General features: G+C 35.1%; 1 pseudogene; it reads right to left on the reverse strand.

The window, feature by feature from the left end:
* Positions 1-19,181: 19,181 nt before the first annotated feature.
* On the reverse strand, positions 19,182-19,867 carry LOC149539089 (protein PIN-LIKES 7 pseudogene; annotated as a pseudogene).
* Between the last annotated feature and the right edge of the window lie 2,859 nt (positions 19,868-22,726).

The following is a 22,726-nucleotide window of genomic DNA, read 5'->3' on the forward strand; positions in this document are numbered from 1 at the left end:
TACGTGAATGTAAAACAATCAAACCAATATTACATAATCATGATCTAACTAATTCAAGTACCCATTGAATACCTTACATATCAACTTTGACTTCATCATACTTTCTTCAAATTTTCTTCATCAATCAAATGATATGGTATTTATTGAGTTAGCATAATGTCTAACCAATTAAGACTTTGACACCAATGACAATATAACAAATGATATGACTCTTCTACATACATTCATAGCATCATCACCTAGCAATATCCTACTATCAATTACAAAATGACTTTGGCATTGATAGAAACACATAGCATAAGATTTTACATTACAAAATAGGATAATCAAATGTATGCATTAACAACACTACAACTTTTTAATTCTAGTTCTTCAAACTGATACTTGACAACATCAAAACTTCAACTTCTTCAACATTACTCCTCCTTTGATTATGATCTTTTCTTTCAGGTTCAGTCTTATGTCATCTTCATCTTTGTAGCATTATTTTCTCCTTTGACATAATTCCTCTTCATCTGGTTATTCTACCCTTTCTTATTGTTCTTTTCATCATTTCTCTCCATAGTTTCTCTCCCACTTCCAATATATTCTCTCCCTTTGACAACAATGCCAAAGGTCATTATAAATCTCAACGTGAAACTTATAAAACTTTGTAGTTACCCTTGTACTTTTCATGTAAAGATTACATCAGCTTCATCACAGTTAACTTACATACTCAAGCCTTACTTTATTTTCTTGTACTTTCTTCCTCAAGAAATGATACTTGATAGATATGTACTTTGTCTTTGAATGCATCACTAGATTTTTTGATACATTTATAGCACTTTCATTATCATAGTAAATAGTGTCAAGCTCAGTTACTTATTCTTTAATTCCTTCCAACAATTATTTAATCCATACAATATTGAATACTTGATTTCAACAATAACATATTCAGCTTGAGTCTTATATTGTGAAATACAACTTTGTTTCTTGCTTACCCATGTGATCAACTTTTGTACTAAGAAGAATGCCCCTCCACTTGTTCTTTTTTGGTATAGAGAACTAAGGTATTTGTTTGGATTTTGAATTTGATGTTTTATTTTCACCTAATTAGGCTAGAATAAACAAGCTTTGGATGAAAAGTCCATGGTTGTAAAAGCAATACACCATTATGTATGTCTGAGCTACTTTGTGCAAGTTATAAGCAAAAGTTGCTAATTAGGAAAAATTGGGTATTTTTGTGTTTTTGGTCAAGATAGCCTAGTATTAGGTGCTTTTAGTTTTTTTTAACAAGCTGGAATCTTTTCCAAGTCCTAGAAGTGAAATCTAGTGGAAATTGCAAAATTGAAAAGTTGTCAAAGTAACTCAAAAATGAAACTTGGTTAGAAAGGAGTTATAACTATCCAAATATAGTTGCAATAGTTGAAATATGCCTAGGATCAATAAATACCTCTTTTTTTTGGTCTAAAGGGCACATGGTATGGACTTGGGAGAAGTTACAATAATTTTTTTAATAGTTTTGGAGCCATTTTCTTTATTTTCTATATGTTGGCCATATTGTACAGATTGGCAGGCCTAATTTAATGATTTTTTTAGAAGGATACCTGAATTAAATTTCTTTTTATTTTGGTTTCATCCTTCTAAGTTTTTTTTTTCTCAAGTTATTCACGATTTTCTGAAGTAGGGTTTGTAGGACATCAATTTTGTGCATATCTCATAAATGGGCCCCTAACTAAAATCTCTTAGTTTGGATTTTCATGGCTTCTAGGAAATGGTATTTAGTAGGGTCCTTTCAATTATTCTATGGTTTCAAGACTAGAAAAGGAGTTTTTAAAATTTTCCAATCAAGCCCTAGGTCAAGTACCTAAGAGGATTTGACCTTTTAGACATGTTTTTTGGTGTATAACAATTAGAGACCTGTTGGAGGGTTAAGCATTTGGAAAAAAGTTGGTTTAAGGTTTTTAGTCATTCTTGAGTTTTGGTGTGTTTCCATGAACCCATTTCCTCTATTTTTCTTTTAAAACCAAGCCTAACTTGATCAATTAGGTTTGCATTGCATAGTGAAGGAAAGGGAATGCTGGAGTGGGACTAAAACTTGATGCTTTTAGATTTGATACAACTATAAAAAGGGTATCCAAAACTCTAATTTTTTCTAGGTCTTATTTGGGACTTTGAGAAGTTGGATCCAAAAAACCTCTTAAGGAGGGCTAATAGGGGCTAATAAGGTTACTGGGTGAAATTGGGGTCTGTGGAGATCTAGTAATTTGTTGGTGGGTTGAAAGAGTGGGAAGCCAATTTGAATCTTCCTAGTTGTGTACTCTACATTAGGTGGTATTAGAACCACTAAGACTCTATTGGGAAGATCAAGATGGAAAAAGGAGAAGATATCCATTTGAGGATAACCAACATTAAATTGGAAAAAATAGTGGAGTAAATGGATGAGAGCGGAGTAGTTAGAGAGGAGAATAGAGCCATGAGGAGTTTGAGGGAGAAGGAGTGGAAGATAGAGGGAGAAGGGGCAAGCGCAAAGAGGAGACCATGAGGAGTTTGAGGGAGAAGGAGTAGAAGGTGAAGATGACTTGCCTAACATGCTTGAAGATTAGAGGATTATAGTGGTAACCCTAAACAGGGTAGGAAGGAAGGATAAAGGGGACTTACCCAAGTTTGATGGGAAGTTAGAACTAAAGGCATGTATGGAATGGTTAGAGACTCTTGAAAAACATTTTGAATCAAATGAGATAGATGCAAATCAAAGGGTGAGAGTGAAAAAAGACAAGTTGAAGGGGCCAGCCCTAAGTTTGTGGAATTTCCTCCAAAATGAGAGGCTAGAAGAAGAGGAGTCCAATGAAACATGGAAGAGGATGATGGTAGAAATCATGAAGCAATTCTCCCTTAAGGATTATTAAGTAATGCTCCACAAAAGGTTGCATAACCTTAAAAACAAGGACATGTATGTAAGTACTTATACCCAAGAATTTAAAACTTTGACTCTTAGGTCTAAATTTTATGAATATTAGAAGAAAAATTTGGCAAGTCATATTAATGGACTTAGGTACAATATACAAGATGAATTAACCCTGGTGTCAGTAGAATCAATCCATAAGTGCTATCATCTTGCCTTCATAATTGAGGAAAAATAAAAAAAAGAAGAGGTAAACAAAGCAATAGAGGAAGAGGAAACTCTTTCAAAGGAAGAGGTAAGTTTCATGGTAGAGGAAACTACCTAAGAAATCAAGGAGAAGCTAGCAATAGTCAAAGTGTAGAGAATGATAGCAACAATAGAGGTTCCTTTAGAGGCATAGGACCAAGTTCAAGAGGTAGATTTGGAGGAAGGGGTATAGGTCTCTTCACATGTAGTTGTTACAATTGCAATCAACTGGGTCACCAATATTTTAGCTTTCTGGAGAAGAAAGGATGCATAAGAAACACAAATGAAAGGAGAATTAACTTGATGCAAGAGGAAGATGTACAAAGTACAAGTTCTCATGCCAAGATAGAAGATCCAAAGATAGGAGAGTGCCTCATGCTCAAGATAAAAATATTAAAAGTACCCACTGATAAAGAGCCATCATAAAGGAGGTCATTGTTTAGGACTACATGCAAGATAAGTGGTAAATTTTGTAGAGTTATTGTTGATTCTGGTTCTATTGATAATTTGGCATCTAAGGAGATGGTAGAAAAGTTAGGATTGCAAAAAATTCCTCACTCTTACCCCTATAGAGTATCTTGGTTGAACAAAGAGAAGCATGCCTTGATTAGTGAGCGTGGGTAGAATTCCATAATGGGGATTATAGAGATAAGATTTTGTGTGATGTAATTAAGATGGATTCATGTCATTTACTTTTGGGGAGGCCTTGGTAGTATGATGTAGATACTAGGAATAGTGGGAAACAAAATTTCTATAGAATAACCAAGGATGGAGAAACCTTCACTATGAGGCCACTCCCTGATGGTGGAAGCCATAGGGTGACTACTGTCACAATGGTAGGAGGTAAAGAGTTTTTGCAAACCATTAAGGAGGAGAAAGCACCATGCTTTGCCATCATAGTTAGACCTAAGAAAGAATTCAAAAATATTCCCCAAGCCAAGAGTGTGGAACATCAGGTAGAACCTAGAGAGGTCAGGGAATTGCTAGAACAATATAAAAGTGTTGTTGCAGGTAGGGGACTTGAATGTTTGCCACCATAGAGAGAGATAAGCTAGTGCATATACTTGATACCTGGTGTCACCTTACCCAATAAAGTAGTCTACAAGCTTACTCCTAAACAAAATGAAGAATTAACAAGGAAAACTAAAGAGTTGTTGGACAAAGGCTTTACAAGGAAGAGTGTTAGTCCTTGTGTTGTACCTATTGTACTAGTTCCTAAAAGGAAGCTACATGGAGGCTATGTATGGATTTAAGGGCCATTAATAAGATAACATTTAGATACAGGTTCCCCATGCCAATAATTTAAGATCTTTTGGATTTTTTAGTAGGTGCAAGTTATTATTCCAAGATGGACCTTAAGAGTGGTTACCATCAAATCCAGATAAGGGAAGCTGATGAATGGAAAATAACCTTCAAGAAAAATGAGGGACTTTATGAATGGCATGTAATGCCATTTGGTCTATCTAATGCACCTAGAACATTCATGAGATTCATGAATGAAGTTCTAAAGTCTTTTATTAATAATTTTTGTGTTTTTTATCCAGATGACATTCTTGTTTTCAATAGAAGCACCTAAAGCACTTGGAATTAGTTCTTGAAAGTTTTTATAAGGAACAATTGAAGATAAAATTGGAGAAGTTCTTAGTTTTTCAAGAAGAATTGGTGTTCCTTGGGTTCATCATTTTAAAAAATTAGTTGAAGATGGATCCATAAAATGTGGAAGAAATACTAAAGTAGCCTACACTTATGATTGCTACTGAGGTAAAAAGCTTTCATTGTCTTGCAATTTTTTATAGAAAGTTTGTGAAGACTTTTAGTGGTTTTTATGCCCCTATGACTGATACTATAAAAGTGTGGAGAAAATGTAAATTTATGTGGAATGGTGAGGTAGATAAATCATTTGAATAACTCAAGAGGAGAGTTGCAGAGAAAGCTATCTTAGCATTACTAGATTTCTATAAGGCATTCATAGTGAAATGTGCTGCTAGTAATAGGATAATAGGAGGTGTATTAATCTAGGAAGGGAGCCTATAGCCTTCTTTAGTGAAAAACTAAATGAAGCTAAGAAAAAATATTCAACTTATGATTTAGAGATGCATGCTTTACTACAATCTTTGAGAAAATTGACGCATTATTTATTGCCCAAAGAGTTTGTTGTTTTTACTGATAACCAGGCTCTTAGCTTCTTGAATAGGCAAGAAAAGATGAACCACAAACATATGAATTGGATGGAATTCATTTAAGCTTATAGCTTCTCAATTAAACACAAGAAAGGGACAACAAATAAATTTAGATAAGTAGCATTTGTGTAGAAGCCATGAACAACATGTGTACTGTAGATGAAGACTTCAAGGAGGTATATGAGGTTTTTCAAGCCATGAATGGAAGGTATCATACTATTTTTCTTGAGTTTATTCTAGAAGATAGGCTATTATTTAAAGGTAATCAACTTCATGTTCCTAAGGGGTCAGTTAGAGAGAATGTTGTCAAAGAAAAACACTGTAGGAGTCTTGTAGGGAATTTTGGCATTGATAAGACTTTAGAGCAGGTTAGAAGGTTCTTCTTGTAGGACCGGATAATGAGCTAATGTCTAACATACTATGAGAAAATCACAAATAAATAACATAAATCAACACCCTCTAGTCTACCATGAAAGCCAAATAAACAAAAGGAAGAAACACAAGGTTAAAAACCTCCTCTTTCATTTGTAGCTCCCATGTCCTTTCTTCTCCATATGATGTAGCTTCAAATTGCCTATAATGCACACAATTAGGAAGCAAAAAGCCTATGGTAGTGATAATGCTATGAGAATACTAGAAGATGTGATTTAAGATTGAGAGATAGAGCATAAGACCAAGAAACAAGGGACTTGAAGGACTTAATATTTAGGGGTAAAAAATGAGAGGAAGAATGCTCATTTTATAATCAATTCACAAGATGAGAGCATTGGAGTTGTCACCTTGGATATGTGACTTTGCAAGAAATTCCTTTGAGAATCCATGACACATATGACACAAGAAGCCAAATGTAGGATTGCATGATGCTTTGGAAGTCAAATGTGGCTATGAATGGAAGAGGATCTATGACATGTCATATGACACCTCAAATCCACTTAAAGCCAAGAATCTATGACAATGGAAGCCAAATATGGATATGCGTAAGGCAATGAGAAGATATGGATTATGACATATCTTAGCTAAGTGTAAATGGAGAATCCTTGATGTGTCATGCCCATGTGTCACAGTGAAGTCAATATTATTTGGGATATTTGAATATGAAATCCATTATTCCACATAAATAGAAATTAGTAAAACATGGAATTAATGGTGGAAAATATGACTTAGGAAATTGAGAATTTCCATGGTTTGTGAATAATTAATCAATTAATTAATTAAGAAGGTTATTTAAGAAGAATAATTAGTGAACTGACATAGGATTAAATTATGGGTTATTTATCCTATAGAGAAAATTAGTAGATGATTGGCCAATTTGGTTAAATAAGTGTGATAGTATCCTTTGATGAAATGTGACAATAATGGAGATTGACTCTTATGATGATGGATAGACCAAAGCCATGGTCAAATTTATTGATTGTTTGAAAATGATAACATGCCAAGGACACATGACATGAATTAAGAACACATAACATTTAACCAACATTGTAAAATGCTACAGGATCGAGATTGGTCGATAGGGTTGATCATAATAACATCAACAGTCACTATCAATGTTATCAAATGGCTGAAAATGCTATGATTTGACACTAAAAGATTCAACAATGTCAAAGATCAAATGATGTAAATGATAGTTTGGCCTAGCAGTAAGAGCCATAATAGTACTAAGGTCAGATTGATAAGATTTGATAGATTGATAGGTTTCTAAGACACTTAAAGCCACAAAAATTCCTAGGATTGGACAAATGATGATATATTTGGGATGTCTAACACATTCTAGGTTGATTAAGACTGATTCTAGGTGTTTTTGAGTAGATTTGGGGTTATTTCAAGTTGATTTTATATAATTCCAAGATGAGTTGCAATTGATGTGAAAGAGGATACAAATGATGAGTGGCACTATTGAAATATGATCAAGTTTGCAAAAAAATTAGAGTTATTGGAATGATAAAATGGGATGAATTAGTATGAAGGAGTTATGAAACCACAGATGTGAACCATTTTTTAGCATCTACACTTCGCTTCTCTTTGATACAATGTGATTTAGAGCGTTGTGTCAAAGAACACCTAATGAGAAAGCCAAAACAATATGCCCTAGTAGGGATGATGTATATTGGTGCCTCCTCAAGAACTTTACTAAGAAAATCATATGTTATGTCAATTTCTTGACAACAAGAGCACAAATCCATAGCAACTGACGGATCACAAATCAGAGCTCAAATGCGAAAGTTATGGGCTCTGGAGTGTAGAATGGAGGTTGATTGGGAGCCTGAGAGTATTTTTAGGGGTTTCCACTCAAAATAATGACAAAATAATTCAAATGATATCTTAAATTATTCATAATGAAGATATGAATCCAACACAACTGACAGATTGCAAATCAGAGTTGCAACAAAAAGTTATGGGCTCCAGAGTGCAACATAGGAGCTCCAGGAGTAGTTTTGGGCATCTTACAACACCAAGTGCACCCAAAACACACCCAAGTGGGCCTAGTGCACACTTGGTAATCCCAAGTGTGCTATTACAGTACTAAGTGCTCCTTGGATGCACTTGGAAAGCCCATGTGCACTCTGAAAGTGCATACTGCACCCTAGAAGGCTCCAATAGCTAAAAATAGCTTGACTAAACATAGAATGACCTAAAACTTTGTGTGCATGACCAAAATGGTTGTAATATGTCATAACATGAGTATAATCAGTCAAAAATGGTCACATTTGGTCAAAATTGGTCAAAGAAAGGTCAAGCTAAGGCTGGGCTAGGTGAAAGCCCTAGAAGGTTGACAGACAGTGTAGGATGATGCAAGAATGCAAGAATGCAAGATGAAGATGATTTGGTGTATTAGAATACATGATCATGGTGTTGGATGAAGAGATGAATGATAGAAGACCAAGGAGACAAGATGAGAACCAATTAGAATGAGGTGAAGAATTTTTCTTCTAGAAAGTGCACTATATGTCAAATGGAGCTTTATTTTGATATGGAAAATGGAATGCAATGTATCATGGCATAAAGGGCTAGAGCACAAATGTAAACCTTTTGTTACACAAGCATGATGTAGACAAAAAATGACCTTGTCCTTCCTAAGGCATATATAAATGCCCCAAACTCTCAAAGGTACATTGTAATAGATAGAAAATAAAAAATAACCATGAACCATCCCGACCACTCTCATAGATCAATTTATATCATTGAATGGCATAGGAACATGATCGAAGAAAAAATAAAGAAAAAAAAAATGACTCACTAAATAGCACGAGCAACCAACTAGTCCATTATTACTTTCTTTTTAATATTTAGGTTTTTAGATAGTGTTTGACAAGTTGATCATGTGATAGCTTTGATTATTTATTCAAGTTGATAGGTACATAGTGACACATTGGATTGATTGTTGGTTCAATTTTCTTAGATAGTGTAATTGTTATTGAAGTGCAATGCTTTGAGGTTTAATTTGCAAAAGTGTAAGAATTTATGCAAAATGGGTGATTATGAACAAGGTTTATTACAAATTTTTGATGGGTTTTGTGATTTTTAGGGTTTTTGGAGAATATTTGATGTTTTTGTGTTGCTCGTTTCTTCAAGACATCTTATGATTTTTAGGATTTACTTTAGGACATTTCATGACTTTTAGTAATTTGTTTAGGACATTTTTGAAGTTTTAGGATTTTTTCAGGGTCGTATTTGAATTTCTAGGATTCTTTTTAGGATCGTAAAAGCATATACAAGTGTTAGCTCCAATCCATTATGTGATAATTCCATTGGATAAAAAGTGTAGACTATGTACAAAGGCCAATGACAAAGTATATATAGACTAGTGATGCTTGGGTAAGATAACAATGGACATTAACCAGTTTGTGGGTCATAACAACGGGTTAGGGATGTCTTACAACATGAAGGATATGATCAAGGAATGATTAAAAGGAAAAAAACCAGATGGAATTTTGATAGATGAATGAGCAACAACTGATTACACATGGCACTTGTTTGCCAAGTTTTTACCATGGTACTTGCCCAAAGCACCTGTTTGCCAAGTTTTCACTTTTAGATGAATTTTTTCTCTTGACTCAAATTTTTGTGCCATGAAACCTATTTGCAAGGTTTTCATCGAGGCATCCATTTTTTATGACTTTTTTCACTTTTTCTAATTGTTTTAGGACAATTTTCTATTTTATTGATATCTTTCAGGACTTTTTGCCATTTTTTTGATATTTTTTCAAGACTTTTAGATGGAATCATGAATGTTGCTAATGAATGTTGAAAATAATTCTATTGTTGGTGCTACTAGCTGATAATCTATGGATCCATGACTGACCATAACTACACAATATTTGTTCCAATTCTGTAGTTAAAATCAAACTACTAGAAATGCCTTGAGATTACCATCATGTACCATATGTAAGACAATTTTTGCCTCTTGCAAATCAAGGCATCTGGGGATAAATAGGTCAAAGGATTCTTTATATGGGATGTCATTGATGATGACATATACAAAGGCTTTTTGGATAAAAATTTGATCTTGGGTGTTGGGAAAATTAGGTAGCTGGATTTGGGGATAAATAACTGGATATAAGGGAGGATTGAGACCAATGACCTTCAACATGAATGCTGATCAAGAGAGCTCAAAAAGAATTTTTGGCATGTTGAACACTAGAAAACTTATATTCATGGCATTAACTTGTTCACCTTGTATCCTTGGGAGATGCTTACTTTTGATTTTTCATGGTCTGTCATAATTTTCTCTTTTTGATTTGCAACTAGAAGGTGGAGTTGGCTCCCCAAAATATGCCAATGTGTTCACTTTAGGAGAAATTGCTTCGTTATGATCACCTATTTTAATGCCCTCATAGATTTCAAATTCTATTGCAAGAGTGTCATCATTGTCAAATCAATCAAAGATTGGTGGTCCACGTTGGTCCCAACCTAACTGTTCGGGATAACTTGAGGGGATGTCATCATCAGTGTTGAATAGATTCTGGGTGAAGGTAGATATATGGGTATCTAATTCAGTGGTATAATTGGTGTCATGCTTAGAAGTTGGAGGATTTTTGGTTTTAGGTGAGGTGTCCTTAGATGCCTTTTCATTGATCAAAACATCCATAGTCTTACACGTAGGTACCATAGTCCTAGGAGGACCTATTTGTAATAGTTTCAATACAAGCTTCAAACTAGGAGGTCATCCTTATATAGTGATTGGTTCAATTATTCCTTGTTTATGACATCCAAGACCACTATAGCCATCATAGCCTTGTTTTTGCATGATAGTAAACCCAAGTCCATACTTGCTAGGAGATATCAAAGTGGGTTTTTGTTCTACTTTTTCTTTCTCAATACATATAGATGTATTCTCATTGATGGAAGTGGCATTTTGTGTACTGACCTCAAAGTGTTGGTCTTGCAATAGTTGTGATTTACCATAAGATTGGGGAGAAATCGGTGACTCCTTAATGTGGGATACTTGAGATGTAAAGTATTCTCCACACCCATTGTCTTCAATCTTTAGCTTTTCCTTGGCCTTACTGAGGACTATATCAACATCCCCATATTTGGAGGAATCTATGGGTTGTGCTTCATTGTTTATTGGTACTTGGTATGTAGCATCATCTCTCAGATTAGCAAAAAATTGGAAAGGAACTAGATCACCAGGGATGGTAACCTCCACATTGTTGTAGGAAAACTTTAGACATTGATGATATGTAGATGACATTACTTTCATAGCATGGATCCAAGGGCATCCTAGTATCATGTTGTAGTTCATTTCAATATCTAAAACCTAGAATAATGTGTTTTCAGTAGCTAGACCAAATCTAATGGGTAATATGATGATGCCCTTGGAGAAGAATTCACCATCATCATAGGTTTTTGTGGTGATTCTTCAAGAGGGACCCACATCATCCTTAGAATAACCCAAACCCTTGACAACTTTAAGTGTATAGATATTTAGCCCTGCTCCTCCATCTATCAAGACACATCTGACCTTAACATTGTGGACAAAGACTTTAAGGTAAAGAGGATCATTGTGGTTAGGTCTATCTTTAGGAATATCCTAAGGGGAAAAGGTGATATGTTTTGATGCAGATAGGTTCCCAACCATGGCTAGAACTGGGAAACATCAATGTTATATGGTACTACTAATTCTTTAAGTTCTTGATCCAAGATCTTTTGATGTTGAGGAGATGCACATAGTAGGTCCAAGATGGATATTTGCATAGGGGTCTTACTGAGCTATTCAACAAGGCTATAATCATATGAAGTAGGAGTAGTAGGTCTACTAGGGGGTGCAAGTTTAGTACAGGTAGTAGGTCTAGATGGAGCTCCAAGTAGGGTGATCTTGGTATGGCATGTAGTGAAAGTGAAATGAGGGTCTTCAGCCTTTAAGGTTAATGTGGATATGCAAGAATTAGACTCTTTGAAATAGTTGATGGTGTAGTCATATCCAGTACATGTGTAATTCACATTAGCTTGTGAATTTGAGTTTGAACTTGAGAGTTTCTCTTTGTTGTGATTACACAAAAGATCTTTAAAAATAGTGTGATCAACATTGGATGTTAGCAATGATGGATCGATTATGATCACACCATCATCAATAAGGCCTAGTATTGCATGCTTTAGTTATAAACATGATGAGGTCTTATGTCCTTTGGTGTGGTGGTAATCATAGAATTTTTTATTGTCCCAAGAAGCTTTAGTTAGTGGCTCATCTTTGATTGGGGGTAACTACTAGAAGTTATTACTGAGTAGTTGTTGAAGTGCAGTCTCAAGAGGTATCCCAAAGGTGTGAATTTTATATCTTTGGTCCTAGGATGTCTTCGAGGTCCATCCTGCATGGAAGTCTCAGCTTTCTATTATGGAGGTGATGTTTGATTTGAAGTTTTTGAATTCTTAGGGTTTGCACCTTTCAAAGTTAGTTAAGGTTGTGTTGTGATAATTGTACATGCATCCACAATGCCATCATTGGTCACATTCTTGTTTTTGGAGAAAATTTTTTTGTTGTCATTAGACTAGTTGGTGTTTGTGTTTTCCTTGTTCGTCTTGAGGACATCCTTATGGATAAGAGCATCTTCAATACTAGACCCTTTTTTCATTAGTTTATAAATGGTGCTTGGACTTTTGATTTTAAGTTCATACATTAAGTCAAGGAAAAAGTTTTCAATGCACATGTTAACTTGTTGTTCTTCAGGAATGTCTAGTGAGCATTGACTAACTAAGCTTCTCCAATGTAGTAAGAATGTGATAAATGGTTCTCCCATCTTTTGTTTAGTTGAGCACAAATCAGAGAGTGTCACTTAATTTGTAATGTTAAAGGCAAAGTGGGAGATGAATTTGTCTACCAACTCTAACCAAGATTTGATAGTACGAGGAAGATTGGAATACTATTCAACTATGGGCCCACCTAGAGAATGAGGGAACAATCTCATGAGGTAGGTGGGCTCATAATTGATTTTGGTATAAGACGCAAAAAATTCTTAGATGTGATCAATGGGGTTACCTTTTCCTTGGTATTTTTTGAATCTTGGAGCCTTGAAGTGTTTTGGGAATGGAGGCATGCACAAACTTTTATCAAATGAAATGGTATGTAAGACCCATTCTATATATAGAGCTTGTTTCTTTTGGACTCCTAATGCCTCAACTTGTTTGGAAAGTTGTTTGAATTGTTGTAGTAATTCTTCATTATTGTTTTGCATAATAGATTTATCTTCAAGTCTTTGTGTTTATGAGTAGATCACTTGCTATGGCAAGAACTATGTCTACTCAGTTTTGACATTTCTATGTTTGAAGAGTACGATGATGTGTCACTAGGTGGTGGAGGTATCTAAGTACCTCAACGTAAAAAGGGTCTTTGTTGCAATACATGTTTGGGTACTTATTGTGGTATTTATTGTGGTACTTGTTGCTGTATTGACTGTGATTGTTGTACCATGTGTTGTTGTTGTGCCATTAGTTGTAGTTATTGTTCAGATATCTCTGTTGGTTGCATGTGGGACCATGTATGTGATTGTTGTTGTAGAGGTATTTTTAGCACATGTTGTTGTTGCAACAAGTGTTGTTGATATGTAATTTATTGCTCAAGGTGTCTTTGGTATTCCAACTATTCTTTGAGTTGCTCTTGTTGTTGTTGGAATTATTTTTGGTACATTGCATGTAAGTTAAGTGGGTTTATATTGGATTGTGTGTTAGGGACATTGGATGCTTGCACTACTTGAGGTGGTTGATGTTGCTGTTGATATGTCAAATGTGTGTTGGAAACATTAAGTCATTGGACTATTATAGGTTGATGTTTTTGGGGAGTTGGTTATGTCCTTGAGAATTGAACATCATGTTTGTATTGTTGTTTTGGTACCTTTGTGTATTAGAGGTTTCTACTTGGGACACCATATTAAATTGACAATGTGACATGTTCCTTTTGGGAATGGGTGTAATGTCAATAAGATTTTTCCTTTGTAAATCAATAGGGATTGATGCAATTTATGTTTCACTTGGTGTACTTATGGAAGGCTTCATACCATTTGACGTCATAATATTTGGTAGAGTTAGGAGCAAAGGTGTGCTTTGTTGATTTTCCTACAAAGGAGGTATGTTTGGTATACTTAGAGTACAAGTCCCTTTAGGCACACCTTGTTGTTGCATCATGTAATTGATATCAAGTCTTAACATCCTCTTGGGATATTTAGGAAGAGTCATGTTTCACTTCATTGGTTGTGGTTATTCAAACAAGGGATTAATGTTGATGTGTTCAAATGTACTTTGGAGGATTTTGATGGTTTATTCTTGATGGGACCTTATAGGTTCCATTATTGTGTTTGAAAGCTCCAAATTTTTTTTCTTTCCCTTATCTAAGTCCAAATTGATCATGGGTTGTATGTTTTCAATTGTTGTGTTGGTTTGATGTTTAGACTTAGGTCCCTCCAAGTTTGGGTTGAACTTGACAATTTCTTGGGCTTCTAAAAGTTTGAAGTGTTTGTAGAAATTTTTGTCTTGATATGCCCTAGCCATTTCTTTTTAGTGATGCCATAATCAGTATCAGAGTGATCACTTAGGCATATAGTACCTTCTTGTTTGTTTGATGTGTTGGAGTTGAAGGTACTTGTGTTGGGTTTACTAAATTTGAAGGAGTGTATTTGTTCATCTTTGGGTGTGGTTTCTATAGTTCCACCTCTGGGCAGTATCAGAATGAATATAGGTTCAATGTTAGGACTCCATTGAACCATCCCATGTGTAGGGGAAGAATTTGAAGAAAAACTCATAGTGGGTGTGTTGTTTAGGGGTTGTTGTGTCATCTCTTGATTATGGTGATCTTGTAGATACATGTTTAAGGGGTCCAAAAGTAATAGTTGTGATGCCTCAATTTGATCTTTGGTGAATGTTTGTTGGGTTTTATTGCTCTTCTTTTTTCTTGAATGAGGTTTTGGTTGTGTTGAAACCTTATAAAAAAAGGGTTGATAAAGTTCTTTCGATCTTTGAGATGATTGTGTCCAAATGAGTGCTGGCATGATACCTAAGCATGCATATGTAGTGGAGGAAAACCTAAATGGACTTCCTGCCTCCCAAGTGCATGCCTAAACTACAAACTATGCTCAAATAGTACCAAGTGTTCCCTTGGTGCACTTAGGGCCCTAAAGGTAAGAAGTTGGTAAGTAGAAGGTATGCAGTTGGTAAACAAAGGTGTTAGGGTGACCAAAATACAAAATGTGAATGATTTGAGTAATTTTGACTGATTTCTAAGGTTTAGGGAAGTAATGAAAGATATGAAAGTGTAGATTAGGGTTCTAGAACCTATAATGAAATCCCTAATTACCAAGTGCACTTTAAAACTACCAACTATGCACTGAAACTACCAACTATGCATTGAAGTATGCAGTTGGTAAAATAGGGAAAAACTTGGAAATCTGGAAGTGGGTATGCAAGATATGAGTGTTTTTTTAATTTTTAGATGTTTAGGGATGTTATGCAATCTAGAAAAGTGCCAAATGAAGTAGGTTTTTGATATGAAAAGTGAAAATGTCCTAGGGATGCTATGAAAATGCAAATGCAAAGTGACATTTTTGGAATTTGACTAAAGGAGATGAAAATGACTCTATGGTATGCAAAATGATTATTAGGGTTAGACTTTGTGCTTGGTAATGATTCTAGAGGTTTATGTATGCAAGGTGGACTAATAAAGGGATGATCTTCTAGGGTTGATAATGACGTTTGGGATATGCAAAATGAGGATAGGTGACCAAGGAGATAAGTTGGTTGATAGACAAGTTGATAATGTTGTATAATGGGAATGGTGCTAGGGTTTTGAACAATGCAAGATGAGGTGGGATATACCACTATAGTAAGTCAAAATTATATTTAGTGAGATTAGGAATATGATGGTGATAATGATAAGGGTATATGCAAGGTTTTGAACTTAGGAGAAACCTTCAGAAAGTATATTGTCTAAGAATTTAACCTTGTGAAGATGGACTTTGGATCTTGACCAAAAAGTGATAAAAGACAAAAAGATCAAGTTGATAAAGATGAAAAGGTCAAATCCATCAAGACATAGACATAGTTTGACCAAAAAATTGACAAAAAGAACAAAAGGACTAGTGAAGATCCATCATCCATCAACACTAGGAGATACTCTAGGACTAATACTTTGTTCAGATTTTTTGACTAAATTTAAAGGTTTTGGGTTCAAACTGATGTTTGGGGGGCTCAAAATGCTAGTTATGCTGATTATATATGAAATATGAAAAGGTCTTATGATGCAAAATGAAGTTTTGGGTGCAAGATTTTTTTTTGGGTCATATGCAAAATGGGGACCTTCAGAGGCTTCCTAATGTAGTTTTAGGGTCCCAAAATGCAGTTTGGAGGCCCAAAATGGTCCTATGGTTGCCCAAAAATGCTTTGAAAACACCAAGTGCACTCCACTAGTACCAACTACGCCTATGGTGTAGTTGGGGCTAGTTTGGATGTAGTTGGTAGTTTCATGGCATAGTTGGGAGACTGGGTTCAATGATTGTTGTTTTTGAGTTGGGTGAATGTATAGTTGTTCTACTAGGGAGCCAGGATGTTGGAGTTAATGTTTTGATTGGATTGGAGATGTAGAATGAAGGTTATGACCTAAGGAATGATTTCCTAAGTGAAGACAATGAAGGTTAGGAGGTGCAGAATGCAAATCGGGGCATGCTAATATAGGGGGCCTATCTAGGCACCTAGGGACACCTCTAAAGTCTCTAAATATTGTTTGGCAGCCCAAACTAGGTCCTTAGACCACCAATTATACTCAAATAGTACTAACTTTGTCTATGGTGTAGTTGGGGCTAGTTTGGGCACAGTTGGTAGTTTTAGGGTGCAATTGGTAAACTTGGCTAAAACTAAGGCAAATTTAAGTGCTAGGATTTCCAGATTGATGACACAATGAGCTAAATAGTAGAGGATAGTGCTAAGACTAGGATGAAAGTTTAGAGTGAAGGTTAAGAAACCCAAAATTATGGTTAAAGTGTGCAAGATGAAGGTTGAGTAATGCAAAAATGCAAATGGGAGATGCAAGCTACAAATTTTGAGATGGAAATGCAAAGACTAAGGGATGCACACTGAACCTTAATGAATGCAATATGAAAGATGAGGGATACTAAATAAGGACTAAAAGATGCAAGATGAAGCCTAGAAGTTGCAAGTATGAGGCTCAAACTATGGTGAATGTAAGTGGGTGTTATGTAAAGAGGGAATCTAAGCTATGCCAAGCACATCTAGGATCACAAGTTGCCATGTTTTCCAAGTCTTGAATGTATTTGACTAAAGTTTTCAAAGTTTTGACAAAGGTTGCAATGTTTTGACAATGTGTGAATTTTTGACAAGGTGCAAATGATATCTATTGGTAAACAAATTTTTCCTTTTTAATTTAACTCTCAAATGCCCAAATATGAAAGAACAACAAGGTACCAATAGTTGGATAATCTATCTTCAGGTTGATAGATTTCCTTTGAATTGAAAGGTATAGCTCTCTTATCAAAAGATATTCAATGAATTTACTAGTTCCTAAACTAATTGGGTAAGTTCTTAACCTGAGAATAGAAAAGGGAAAACCAAGCTAGCCCTAGACAAAACTAACTTAGGCAAATTTTAGCTCCTAAACCTAGCCAACACCAAGAACCCACAAATTCTACGACTTCTTGATAATGGTAATGCAATATGAATGTAGATTATATGAATGCAATGACATGAAATAAAAATGAAGATTAAACATCCCAATCTTTACAACAGGAATGAATGAAAATACTCTAATCTATCACCCATTCACTATTTGAATAAGAATGCAAGAAAGTGTTCAAAACTAACTATAATGATACTCTAATCAAAATTGATTAGAAAAAGTAATGCTCAAATACTCTGATTCACGACAAAACCTTTCTTGTTTTAAACACAACCCTCTAATTATATTTTCTTACAATCTATAGCCAAATCTATTACAAAAATTGAATGTCAATCTTCCTTACATAAACAAAAATATAGAAAACTAAATGCCCTTCTTTCTACTCCAACAATACCTACTCTTGTAGAAAAAGAAGAACCCTCCATAGAAAAATATTACCAATAAATAACTTTCCATGACTTTTTAGTTTCATAACTGACTCTTGGGAATCAATCCTATTAATCCTATTGTCAAATATTTACTTCCTTTCTATTCTTGTTGATTCATATTCCTCCCTCCAATGGATGTGGATGATGTTCTTTATGTGAGAAGGAAACTGTAAATTTGACATGCAATCAAATATTGATTGGACACTTGTGATAAGTAATCCGTGATATGTCATAATGGCTCTAATCTTTTAAATTAATAAGTTATGATAACCAAACCGTATGATTGAGAGCCAATTCAATGCTTTATGTTTCTCTCATCAAATGCTCTGTTTGGACTCTTTATCTTCTCAAATGTTAATTGCCACATTTGATCTCTTCACCTTCCAAATACGGCTTGGGCTCGGGTTCTTTATTTCATTTTTTTATCTGCATATGGTCAAACATTTTGACCATTTTTGATCTACCACAACATTTTATATCTTTTCTTTATGGCTCTCACACCTATTATAATACCCACTTATGGGCTAGCTAAATTTTCATTTTTAGAGCTTGTCACAAAACTTTTAGCTGAAATTTTTGAAGAAATTTCTAAAACTCGTGTACTTCTCAAGCCAAAGTTCCTATCGTGAGTTTCCCATCTATTATCAACTTCATTCCTACTCTAACTAGGTTTGTTAAAGGTCCTACAATAGTGATATGGTCCATCTTTCATTGCTTTCTCATTTCGGGTTTTTCATATCAGTGAACACTTGTGCCAGTAACTAATATTGCTCTTTTCATAAGTTGATGAGCTTTAATAAAGCCTTTCTCTCTCTCATCTTGACCAAGCAAATTATACATGATTTCAGTAGGTACTTTCATAGAAGCATCACCAAGAGGAAGATCAAGAGTAGCCCATTAATGTTGCTCGAATTGTGATACATAGCATGCTTCAATTGTATGATGACCACTGTTGTGAGCCTAGGTGTAATTTCATTAAGAAAAATGTAACCATTTCTAGTCAAAAATAGTTCAACAACTCCGACACCTTTGAAGGAGCTAACAACTTTTTTAGCCACTATAACAACCATTTCTCTTATTTCTGTTAAAACATTTGCAGGTGCTTCCACCACATGGAAAATTTATTTTTTCTTATCTCTTCAATATGCTCTCTAGGATTGTGTGTCACCATTGCTAAGGGAAGAATTCTAAGTCCAAGTATGAACTCAAAAAACTATATCAAATTCTCATAGAATCCCACATGTCTATCTTAGCTTGTGAGGAATTTATAAGAAAAACCCATCAATAGTACAATTCAGCTCTGCAGATTCTATCCTTCCTCTTTTATATCAAGTGACTAAGACATATGTTCATAAAAAGATCCCTGAGCATTCTTCTTCCCCCACATTGAATAATTGGGTCATTGTTCCTATATTCATAGCAAGTCGAACTACGAACTGAATCATCATTAGAACATGGTACAATGGGTTATTTGGTAATGCCCCAAGATAAGATGCTCCTTTAACTACAAATATTCCAATCATCGGAAGTAGTATATATCTCACATAGACAATCAATAGATTGATCATGGTTCATAGACTTGAAGACTTTAAACTTTTGACTAGATTTCTTCTGAGTATGAGCTTAATGGCTGGAATGGTCCTCTTTTCCATCAAAGATATGGAGCCATTGATCACTCCAAGAGGAGAGCTTTTCACCAATAAATAAGTTCTTTACTTACAAGATTGCTCCAAGAATAAATTTTGCTCTTGATTGAAATCTCTGGAAAGTGATGAAACCTTTATCACACTGCATGCATTCTGAGAATGAGAAAGGGGATTTCCATGATGATTCTACACCTCTAGTGCTATTTAGACTATTTTTGAAAGATCACATTTTCCCTTACATTCAAATAATCAATATTTGGAACCTTCTCCTCACACCTAGGTTCTATTGCCTATTCTTCATGACTATGACTTGATGATTAGACAAGGCTATATGCATAAGTCCATATGTAGATACTACCAAGCACCATGGCTATTGGTGGGTTTTCACAGAATTGCTTCAACAGAGTGCCATAGTATACATTTTTCACCTTGGCTTCATTAAAGAGTATTCACTTTGTTCTAGAGGATTCATGCGATCAATTTTGGTGAGATGAAGTACATAAATAGATTTCTTTTGATAGCCATGGTCTTTGCTATGAATTTGATGTTTGGCTGAAAATTTGACTTCTACTTCTCCACTAGTGGGGTTTTGTGAATGGAATACGAAAGATGCATTAAGACATGAATTTCCTACATCTTTTGTTTCTCATATAATGGCTCTAAAATCTAAGATTTTTTATTAAGTAATGCATATTGAATACATATTTCAATTTTAGAATATGTGGAATTATTGAATTCTAATTTGCTTTACTTTGGTGGAAAATGGCAATTTGGCTTCTCCGATAGAAAATATCAAAATGGATTCTCCTCTTCTTTTTGGAAAGCCCCAAATGAGCTTCTCCTGTGGTAGGAAAATTAGAAATCCAGTTCTACATCCCAATTCTAATTCTACATTCCAATTCTAATTTTGCATTCCAATTCCAATTCTGCATTCCAGTTCCAATCCTACTTCTTTTTGTATATTCAATCAAACAATTTTGAAAACTAACTCAATTATTTCTTTCTCTGAATTAGATTATGGACATGAAGCTAAAGAAGCATAATAAATCATATCAAACTAAATCTATAATTCTTAACCAAGGAAATGAACCCTAAATTGTGGCATAGAAACCTTCACATCTACATTAGAACTTTGATCTTTATCCTTCATAGGAACATTCCTAAGCAAACTGGAAATAATTTTGTGGAAATCTTCATGGGAGGTGACTTTAAAAGTTTTTAAAATGGTGTACTAAAAGTGCACCTATAATATCCAAGATGTAATTTCAAAAGTTGGCTTTTATCTTGACTAATGTTTTACACACACACAAGACACAATAAGACAAGAATAGTTGTTAAAAGTGAAAAGACACACCACAACCTAGGCTTTAGGACTATATCCACTAAATTCCTACTTGAACTAAAGTTTTTCCATGCTTATCCAGAGTAGACAACTTAGAATCTTGGCACCACAAGCTTCCCCTTACTGTGCACTCACTTCTAGGGGCTACAAAGATCTACTTCCTAAGGGGCATGACTTCCCAATAGACTATTGTCTCTACTAAGGACCATGAAAATGTAGGATGTCTTCATAAGCATGGGTGGCCCCTTGAGCCAGTGGATAGAAAGGTTTTTGGCCACTAAAAAAAGTTTTTTAGTAAGGGCATTTCACTCAACACGTGAATGATAAACCTCCTTAGAAGATCTCCTAGCCTCAGGAACCAGGGTTTGATGCACCAGAAGGGTACTGGAGGAGAGTTACCATGTAGCTATACCATTGACACATCTTTCACCATAATCAAGTTTTATATAGTAGCTAGAATGTTGACTTGGCTTTTGGCTTGTTACCACTTTGAAGTCATCCCCTAGAATACCCAATATTAGGTATCTTGGTCCAAGGCAAGCTTCCTATAGAAGTTACACAGATTTCTCTTACACCCAAGATCATGAATGGTTAGGGGAAAGGATATGTCCATGTAACCCCTAAGGTTTTAAACATTGTAGATACGCCAAGCTGAAAAGAAAAAGTTAATTTTATGCCCCAAACAAAGTGTTATTTAATCTAGGAAATCTATACGCATGGTTTTGACAAACACATAGGGTCTTTGACAATGTCCTACAAACAAGAATTAGTAGTTTTTAATGATTATGTCTTTGTACAATGATCACCACATGCTGCAAATAGACCATCAATAACATAAAAAGATCTACGCTAGGCTCTAGAAAGAAATAGAAACCCTAGATGTAGATTCTATGTTATGTATGTGCTTTCTATGAACCAAGTGCACTCTAACAGAGCAGATTGTGCCCTAGAAGGCCATAATAGCTTAGGATGCCCCCAAGTGTGCTCAGATAGTGCTAACTACACCCATGGTACACTTGGGACCCAGAAGGGTGCAATTAGTAGTTTTTGGGCATAGTTGGGAGACCAGTTTCAAAGTGTGGGGAAATGGGCCCTAACAATACCCAAGAAGTGAAATTTTGAAATCTACCCTCTCAAGTGTGCTCAAATAGTGCAGACTACACTGATGGTGTAGTTGGGGCCCAGAATGACATAGTTGGTAATTTCTAAGTGCAGTTGGTAAGCTAGGAACAACAAATGGGGGTTATGATCAGATTGATAAGATTTGATAGATTGATAGGTTTCCAAAGCACTGAAAGCCACAAAAATGCCTAGGATCAGACTAATGTTGTTATATTTAGGATTTATGACATGTTCTAAGTTGATTAAGACTGATTTTGGGTGATTTTTACTAGATTTGGGGTGATTTTGAGTTGATTTGATATGATTCCGAGATGATTTACAATTGATGTGAAAGAGGATATGAATGATGATAGACACTGTTGAAATATGATCAAGTTGGCCAAAAGATTAGAGTTATTGGAATTGGGATGAATTAGCATGAAGGAGTGATGAAACCATAGATGCAAACCATTTTTGAGCATCTACATTTATATTGGCAAAAAATGCAGGTAGATGTTGGGAAGCTTTTGGAATGTTGCTTGGTTTGTCGAAAAGCAAAAGGAAGACCATCAAATGTTGGACTGTATACTCCTTTACCTACACCTAGTAAGCCATGGGATTCCATCAACATTCATTTTTCAACGGGGTTGCCACTAAGAGTAGATTTTATAGTATATTTGTTGTTGTTGACAGGTTCTTTAAAATGGCTCATTTTCTGCCTTGTAAAAAAACTAATAATGCTTCTCATATTTTTGGTATCTTCTTTAAAGAAGTAGTTAGACTC

Source organism: Cupressus sempervirens, chromosome 9, assembly GCF_028749045.1.
Source record: "Cupressus sempervirens isolate cs-2001-9-10 chromosome 9, ASM2874904v1, whole genome shotgun sequence".
NCBI classification, from domain to species: domain Eukaryota; kingdom Viridiplantae; phylum Streptophyta; class Pinopsida; order Cupressales; family Cupressaceae; genus Cupressus; species Cupressus sempervirens.